At 31.5% G+C, this 9,327-nt stretch overlaps 1 long non-coding RNA gene across 1 annotated transcript; it reads left to right on the top strand.

The window, feature by feature from the left end:
• The first annotated feature begins 291 nt into the window (after positions 1 to 291).
• Positions 292 to 7,833, top strand: LOC143066672 (uncharacterized). Its single transcript, XR_012975732.1, has 3 exons — positions 292 to 388; positions 6,167 to 6,339; positions 7,401 to 7,833. It is a non-coding gene; the product is annotated as an uncharacterized LOC143066672 (long non-coding RNA).
• The last annotated feature ends 1,494 nt before the right edge of the window (positions 7,834 to 9,327 follow it).

The raw sequence follows: 9,327 nt of genomic DNA, 5'->3' as shown, positions 1-9,327 counted from the left end.
GAATCATGGCAGAGCGTCAGAAGATACTTTCATCTCAGTAAAGTTTTAATGGAATAGAAATTGTGAATGTCGATTTTTTTCTTAATGTGTAGCTTATTTATTCTAATGAGTATAAGTAATCTTTTTTTCCAGGAATCTAGTTACAATTGAAATAAAATTTCGCGGCAAAATTGTTTGTCCTTTAAAAAGAATTTATGTCAAATCACCAGTTTAAAAATATACTGTTCGATAAGCTAATCACATGATTCGAAATACAATCTAAATATAATAGTGTTTAATTTAAGAAAGCATGCAACCGTGGCAATTTGAGAATAATAACTGAAAAAAAAAATCATATCACATAATTTTTACAAATACACCAGGAAGACAAACATCTAAACGCCTTGAGGTAAGTTAAAAGCTAATATTAGACTTGAATAATAAAATTACCTTGTGATAAATTTCATTTATGGACAGCATATATTTTTTTCTCGGATAACTTATTAGTGGTATAAACAGGTATAATCATCAAATTGAGAGATCGCTTTTAAAAGAAGAACATCAATTTAGACGCTCATTCTTTGCTTTTGGTAAGGATTTAAAATTCCATGTCATGATATGAAACACTGTATTTCTTTTCCTGGAATAAAAAGCTTTGCTAGAATGACCAAAAATATATTCAACTTTACCTTCACTAGTAAACGAATTTTAGTCTATAACCTTCAGTTTGAGCTTAACATCAACTAAAAAGTCTGAACATTAAGTTACAAAGTCATGTTCTATCTTTCATGCAAAACATTTCACATATTTATCATATGAAGTAAATTCAGTACTATTCAAACAATTAGCTCAAAGTTAATTCAGTACTGTTGAGAACCTTTTGAGATAATTCAGTTCGATTATAATGTGTACAGTTTAATAACAACTACTAAATAGTCTGAAAAAAAGTAATATAAAAAAAATACTAAACTCCGAGGAAACTTCAAAACGGAAAGTCTCTAATCAAACGGCAAAATAAAAGGATAACACATATCACATCAAACGAATGGACAACAACTGTCATATATATATATGATATGAGCATTAAACTGAACAGATATTGACCACAAGCGATTTGTCTGAACAATTCTGATTTTCACCGTATGGGATAAGTTTAAAAATGACTTAATACTAGTATAAATTCTTTTCCTGGAATAAAAAGCTTTGCTAGAATGACCAAAAATATATTCAACTTTACCTTCACTAGTAAACGAATTTTAGTCTATAACCTTCAGTTTGAGCTTAACATCATCTAAAAAGTCTGAACATTAAGTTACAAAGTCATGTTCTATCTTTCATGCAAAACATTTCACATATTTATCATATGAAGTAAATTCAGTACTATTCAAACAATTAGCTCAAAGTTAATTCAGTACTGTTGAGAAATTTTTTGAGATAATTCAGTTCGATTACAATGTGTACAGTTTAATAACAACTACTAAATAGTCTGAAAAAAAGTAATATAAAAAAAATACTAAACTCCGAGGAAACTTCAAAACGGAAAGTCTCTAATCAAACGGCAAAATAAAAGGATAACACATTTCACATCAAACGAATGGACAACAACTGTCATATATATATATGATATGAGCATTAAACTGAACAAATATTGACCACAAGCGATTTGTCTGAACAATTCTGATTTTCACCGTATGGGATAAGTTTAAAAATGACTTAATACTAGTATAAATTAAAGTAGCAACACTATCGTAATCCAAGGAACATCGAAACAGAAAGTTATGTGTCCATTAACAAAACCAAAAGCTCAAACACATCAAACTATAATGGAAACATACTCCTGACTTGGTACAGGCATTTCCTTATAAGAAAAAATTCTGATATACAAAGGTTTTATATCACTTTTCACCTGTTTCATAGTTGCATTTTATTATTTCGTTTTTGAATAGTGCTTTGACAAATGTATATGGTCTTTTTATAAACATTTCGAGTCCACTGAGTTGTTATAGCTAAATTAGTCAATCTCTATAAAACAGTTTCGGCTCTTTTATTGGAGGTACCTGCGCTAGGTTAGGGGTACGGCGGTTGTTTCCCATTTGTTGGATGTGTTTAAGCTTTTGATTCTGCTATTTTTTTTAATTTTTTTTTTATATATTTTGGATTTCACTTTGGAGTTCAATGTTTTTGTTACTTTTTGTTTTAAAAACTTATATATTTATATCAATGTTTAATAAACATAATTTCGTCTCATGCTATCAACTTTAAACAAAGCTGCATTTGATTTAAACTGAATAAACCAAGGTCCAATGAAGCTAGTCTAACCAAATAGTACGTTTTTTTTATAACATTTTTTAAAGTCTTTATACATGTTATAACCTAAATATATTGCATAATTTAAATTGTCAAGTAGAAGATGATTCTGTTTGTATTATTGTGTGTACTGATCAATCCACACTCAAATAGATGTGTATGTTATTAGTGGCTGTAAAACACTTATCAGATATACCAGCTTTGAAATATTGTTTAACGCCATAGCAAAAACTCATTAGTGACACTAGAATCAAAAGAACAAGATAAAGTACGAATATATTATATGCATTTTAAACATATACATTTAGTTCCGCGAATACTCTTAACATAAATCACCCCACATTGTTTCCACGAATAGTAAAATACCATATTTGTTTTTTAAATAGAACATGAATTGTTCAATTCCACGACAAATGTTATCCCACCTATTAGAAGAATTTTATTATACCATTTTCTATAAATAGAACATGAATTGTGTTGTCTTTGTACACAGATTTAAATCACCACTATGTGTTATTTAATTTGACAATACATGCATTAGAGCATTGGCAATCATTTTAACATTACAAAGACCCTACACTCCTACATTCAAACATAACAAAAATACGATTTAGTTCAATAACCTGTCATTTGTTGAAAATATTTTGAAAATGAAAATCCTGAATAAAGGCAACAATAGTATACAGCTGCTCGAAATTCATAAATCGGTTGAGAAAGAAACAAATTCGGGTCACAAACCAAAACGGAGGGAAACGCGTCAAAGATAAGAAGAATACTACGGCACAACAGAAACACAACATTAAAATGTAAAAAGAGGAACGAAAGATACCAGAGATACAGTCAAACTCATAAATCGAAAATAAACTGACAACGCCTGGCTAAAAATAAAAAAAGACAAACAGACACACAATAGAACACATGACACAACATTGAAAACTAAAGAATAAGCAACACGAAACCCACCAAAAACTAGAGGTGGTCTCAGGTGCTCCGAAAGGGTAGGCAGATCCTGCCTCACATGTGTCACCCGTCGTGTTGCTTATGTTATAACAAATCCGGTAAATAGTCTATTTCGGTACGTCATATTCATGAAAGGGATAATTGTAGTTACGACGTAAGGAACATATCCGATATCATTTGTGAAACGGTTATTCCGTAACGGTCAACCAACTCGTGATGGCGTCCGTGAAATTTACGAAGGGATGATTTCAACTTCATCATTTGGAACTCTTGGTTTAATAGCTTCCTGCGAGCAACAACCCTCTATCATGAAAATCATGATAGGAAATGCAAGCACGGGAATATCGTATCAATTGGGAGATATATATCCCATATGCAGGTGCTGCACACACACAGAAACGAACTCTAATATAACAATGGCCATTTTCCTGACTTGGTTCAGGACATTTTAAGAAAAAAAAAATGGTGGGTTGAACTGCTTTTGTGGCATCATGCCAAACCTCCCGCTTAAATGGCAATGTTAAATATAGCATTAAAATGACAACATTACATGCCAGGACTTCAATACAAATAAATGGGAAAAAATTTAGGACAGAGATACACATGAATAATAGCTAACAAAAGGTACCAGGTTTGAAATTTAATACGCCAGACGCGCGCCTCGTCCACACAAGACCAACCAGTGACGCTCAGATGAAAAAAGTTCGAAAGCCAAAACAAGTACAAAGTTGAAGAGCACTGAGTACCAAAAGTTCCAAAAAGTTGTGACCAAAACGGCTAGGGTTTTCTGCAATGGATAAGAACATCCTTATTATTAAGAATAATTCATACTTTTGTAAACAGTAAATTTTATAAAATGACTATATGATAAATATACATGATAAAACCGAAGTGCTGACTAACTACAGAATAAAAACGGATACATTACATAAAACAACCTAAACCAGTACATAATTATACACAGCTGAGTAAGCAAAGGCCATTAACGCACAAAGTGACGTCACATTTTAATTTCTAAAATGATTTCCCAAAATAAGATAGAATAAGGATATAATTCAAGATTAGATTTGTAAGACTGATATGTCATTTATTAAAAACAATGAAAATTACAATACTAATTGATATCAAATTGTGGTAGTAATTAGATAATTTATTTGTATTATCTAGCTATGTTGGTGTTTCTAATGAATTAAACTGAAAACCAAATATATCATATAAACTTTGTTGATCCAAACTAAAATCTAATAAATGAACTGGATGATAAATTATCTTTACCATAACACACGAATACAACAGAATAAAACTAAGATTTACAACAGTTACTACAAACCTTGAGACAATTGACAAAATCCGATGAGAATAACAAATATAACATCAAAACTAAATACATGAATTTGGGATGGAAAAGTACCGTGACACGTCTTATAGCAATGCGAATTCACACTCAGAAAAACAGTCCCAATCGGGAATAAGTCACGTTCGGTAATTAAAAGATCAGACGACGTAATGACACACCACAATCTAACACGTGGTAAAAATGTCCTTAGTTAGTTTAGACAAAGACACATCGTATGAATCAACCAATTCCTGATGGTGTCCGTAAAATTTACAGAGTGTAATGTCCTCCTCATAACTTTGTTGGAGCAGTTTCTGCGAAAGGAGCACACTCCTGTATATGAAGTCCGTATAGTATGAACAAGCACGAGAATAACGTATCAATTGAGATATGTAAACACCATACGAAAGGGCAGAGGGTATGTTACTGCTGGGAAATTGGAAATTGATAATTACCAAGCCACGTCAAATGATATCACCTATAACAGACCAAACAGTATACGTATTATTAATTATCAATAAAGACAAATTAAAGAATAATATAACACGTTATTAAGATTATAAACAACGTCAGTACGCATAATGTATACACATGATGTTTTATGGATGAAGTTGATACGGAATATTTACACCAAGACCATCATGTTATATTTGTGAAGTTGATACGGAATATTTATTAAACACCATCCATGAAACTAGGGTTATCACGTAGTACGCCCGATACCCTTGTTACATACTACTCACCAATTAGGCCCGAGTCAAAACAGTTGAAAGGCCAAAACTCAAACAAATTAACCAGAATCGATATCCAATGTGTTTTGGACCCTTTTTCCTAAGAGTAGAAAAACGCTTGTATTTCAACGAATCCAACGTTAGTTGTCTATGCACTACATATTCTTTAAAAAATATACTCAACTGTTGAGGATAAATAGCTTTCAAAGTAAAAATGTATATATATCGTGTGTGGTTCCTTTAATAAATTATGAGCAATTATAGTTGCAAAATACTAACAAAAATCACCAGTGCAGCTTTTACTTTGAACGTGAAAATTGAAAACAAAGGGTAAGGTGCGATAAGAGGTATTTAAAAGTTGATCTGAATGTTAAGAAATCTTTACGGTCAAGGAGTATAGACGAATATCAAAAGTTTTTTATGTAATAATGTCATATATACATAATTATATTTTCCTTTTTCAGTGAACTAGGAAAACTGCTAAAATTATGCAATTGTCCATTCCTTACTCCTTTGGGGAAATATCGTGCACAGCCAACAAACAACAAAATAATTTCAAAGATGTATTTTGTAACTTTTCTTAACCCCCGTATTGCCTCAGAGACGCATATGTCAACACCGGCGGTGCCAGTGAGGCACATACGTACATATTAAATTTAATTATGCACGCACCTGTTCATTACCGCATCTCTCTCAAATTACACAATACAACGTTGACGTTCTCAATAGTTATATTATCTTTAACATATTTGTAAATCAAGTTACATAAACACTTTCAGGAATAAGGTTAAATTTTTATCATTTGTATTTGTCTACTAGTATTTAATTATACTCTGATTATGTTTCGTTTTAGGATTTATTTCGCCTAACATGGGAAATTCTGGAAGTATCCCGGAAACTGTGATTTATGTATGGGTACCACGAGATGGAAATATTATTGGTCACGCGTCTATGACTCTAAGTGATGATACCCATATCAGTTGGTGGCCTAATAATAAGGATGAAGATGAAATAAAAGACTTTAGGGTTGGCTTTTTTTTTCAGTTTGATTATTGTTGGTTTTTTTTAATTGCATCCAATTCATATTTTATCCACACACAAAAAACAATGTTGCTGATTACAGAGAATACCGAAACTTTAACCCGGCCTCGTTAAGCATTTAAGTAGACTTACAATTATTACTCGTAAGTAATCAAGATTCTGAAATATACATTGCTATATCATTATATATTCACTATTTTTATAGTATTGTTAAATGAAGAAAGACCTTTATTTTAGAGAGGGGGCGAAGCTTTTTATTTGATCGTTACTGATAAAACTTTTGTAGACAAAACGCACGTCTGGCAAACAATATTACCAGTCTGGCATCTTTAATGAGTTTTATTACTGGGAACGTCAAATGCGACAAAAAAAATCTAAATTAGCAACATTTATCTTATCAAGCAGATCTCCACCGTTATTGTAAAAAGACATATATTTTGTAGTTGTGTGAATAAGATATTGATATTGTGTAAGCCAGACGGGCGTCAAAAATAGAAACACAGATGCACTCATTTTTGTTTACTAAGGTAAAAATCATACGTTGTTAAAAGCACCCTGGTCCAAGCATAATATTTGCTAAAACGCAAATTATCAAAACGTTTGGATATTTTTATTGACAACATATTTGGACAGCAAAGAATTTCATACATATTCATTTGAAAAAAAAAACAAATAACGCATGAATAATAATCCTCTCGAAAATGGCTCCATTCCGAATGCAAAGCCGGCCGCCATTTGTCTTTGTGGTCAACTTCTTTGTCATTTATTCGGCCTTGGTCTGATGTCCTGCGGTTCTATGTCCATAAGAGTTGTCAACTTTTCTAAATTAAGTGAAGTTTAAAATGCAAGAATACCGCTGACATTACTTGATATCTGTCCAATTCTATTAGCTGTGGTTAAAAAATGAACCTATTTTATTAGTGTTGGACAGTCAAAGTACTCACATAATGTTTATTTAGTTATATGAAATATTGGTGTCTAACTAACCAAGACACGCAGCAAGGTACTTGTTTATTGATTAGACTATTTCTCTTTTTTTTTTTCAGGAAAACGTTAGTGCAGAAACAGTTTTCAATTATGAGGTCGATAAGATTTGGCAAAACAGGGATGCAGATCATATTTAAGAATCAAAAAAGATGATTTGGACGAAGACGCCATTAAAGAATGGTGGGACGACTTCAAAAGTAATCGAACATACCATCTATTGACTAATAATTGCTGTAATGCTGTGTATGATGCTTTAAATGCTGGAGGTGCAACTGACATTGCCGGTGGTCCTCTGCCTAATATACCACACCCAAATGCTGTAAGACGATATGCAGAAACGCTACGAGAGGCTCTGCAACAACGCAACCATTAAAAACTACCTATAAAATAATATAAATGAAGCAATTTGATTATAAGTACAGAAATAAGGGAATTGCAGATAAATATTTTTGGTATTCATTATAATACATATAATAAAATAACATAAAGTAACTCGTTAAACGAAATATTTATTTTCTGTCAATGGTTTATGGAAGTCAGTTTCTCTTGACATATGGTAGCCCTGTCTAAAACTCCAATTCGGTTCATATGAAATTCAGAAATGAAAACAGCACTATATACATTTTAGCAATCATAATGCTATACTGTATAGTTCAAGTGTTCAGAGAAAATATGAGGGGTTCATTTTATGTATCAGGTTTTTTATGATAAAAAAAAAACCACCAGCAAATAAATCACTTTGTAATGAACCTTCCCTTAGAATTCAATCGTTGTGTTATTTTTCTTTGCAATATTCTATTCTAAATACAATATTTTATAAGTTTTCAGCATTTAAACATTGTCGTGTAGTAGACCTAGGGTTTGAAAGACAACTCTTACAAATGTTTTGACAAATGGATATATGTGCGTTTTAACCTGGCATTTATTGAAAAGTTGACCAAGTATATATGTTGTTCATATTTGGTTATGAAAATGATGCAGCCGCATGTACAATTGAAAAAGTTTTACTTCAACAAGCATTAATTAAAGAACATACTTTTTTTTAATAATAAAAAATTAAAATAAAATGGTGGAAAATGATTTTTTTTCTAATTGATGTTAAGAACTTATTGTGAAAAAAACTCCTTAGTTACTGTAAACCAACTTATTTTCGCGAGCGATATATTTTCGCGACTTTCGCGAGTAGAAAAATAACGCGAATATAAATCGTCGCGAACATGTAAAACTTAGATCTTTCCTTCAAGTAAATAAGAAAATCGCGAAATAAAATAGCCGCGAAGTGACCAAGAAAGGGAAGAACGCGAAATAAAGTATCCGCGAAAATAAGTTGGTTTACAGTATGTTTGAAGCTTTCGTTAATGTTTGTTAATTTCTAATCTAAATTCAAAAGGATATACATTTTTGTAGCTTGAAAAGTAGCACGGTTGCTGAAGACTTTCTTTGCACCAATGGATTCGTCGTTAATTTTAAATTTTGAATTTTAAATTCTTTTGACCAACGAATAAGAAATCATGATATCATGCTGTTGGTTTCAAAAGAAAGTATCTGAAAAACGAAAACGGTTACCCCCTTTTTTATTTTATATTCTGGTGTATATTTACGAGCAGAAGAGTCTACATGCAAAAAAAATTAAAATTCTGTGGAGTAGTACTTAATTACGTTTACTTCCCAATCGCCTTAAGGATGTACTTAGGTGAGGTTTTGAAATTTGTGTCAAATGTTCGGACTCCTTGGTGTTTTTCCATACAATACAATGTAAAATATTTTGCCCCATAACACCCATTTATTTTTTCATATAAGACTAAATAGCTCATGAAAGGTCATTTACCAAAATTTTAGAAGATTCTTAATTTTTTTCTTTTGTTTTGAGACCCAAATAATACCAATGCAAATATAAGGTAAAAGTCTGAGTCAGCCTTTTCCCGCCATATTTTAAATCTTAAATATCTCGAAAAAGAGGTCCATGAACTATCAATATTTTTAGCT

This window comes from Mytilus galloprovincialis, chromosome 3, assembly GCF_965363235.1.
Source record: "Mytilus galloprovincialis chromosome 3, xbMytGall1.hap1.1, whole genome shotgun sequence".
In the NCBI taxonomy this organism is placed as follows: domain Eukaryota; kingdom Metazoa; phylum Mollusca; class Bivalvia; order Mytilida; family Mytilidae; genus Mytilus; species Mytilus galloprovincialis.
The sequence above is the reverse complement of the archived record's forward strand: the minus strand, read 5'-3'. Positions and strand labels throughout refer to the sequence as shown.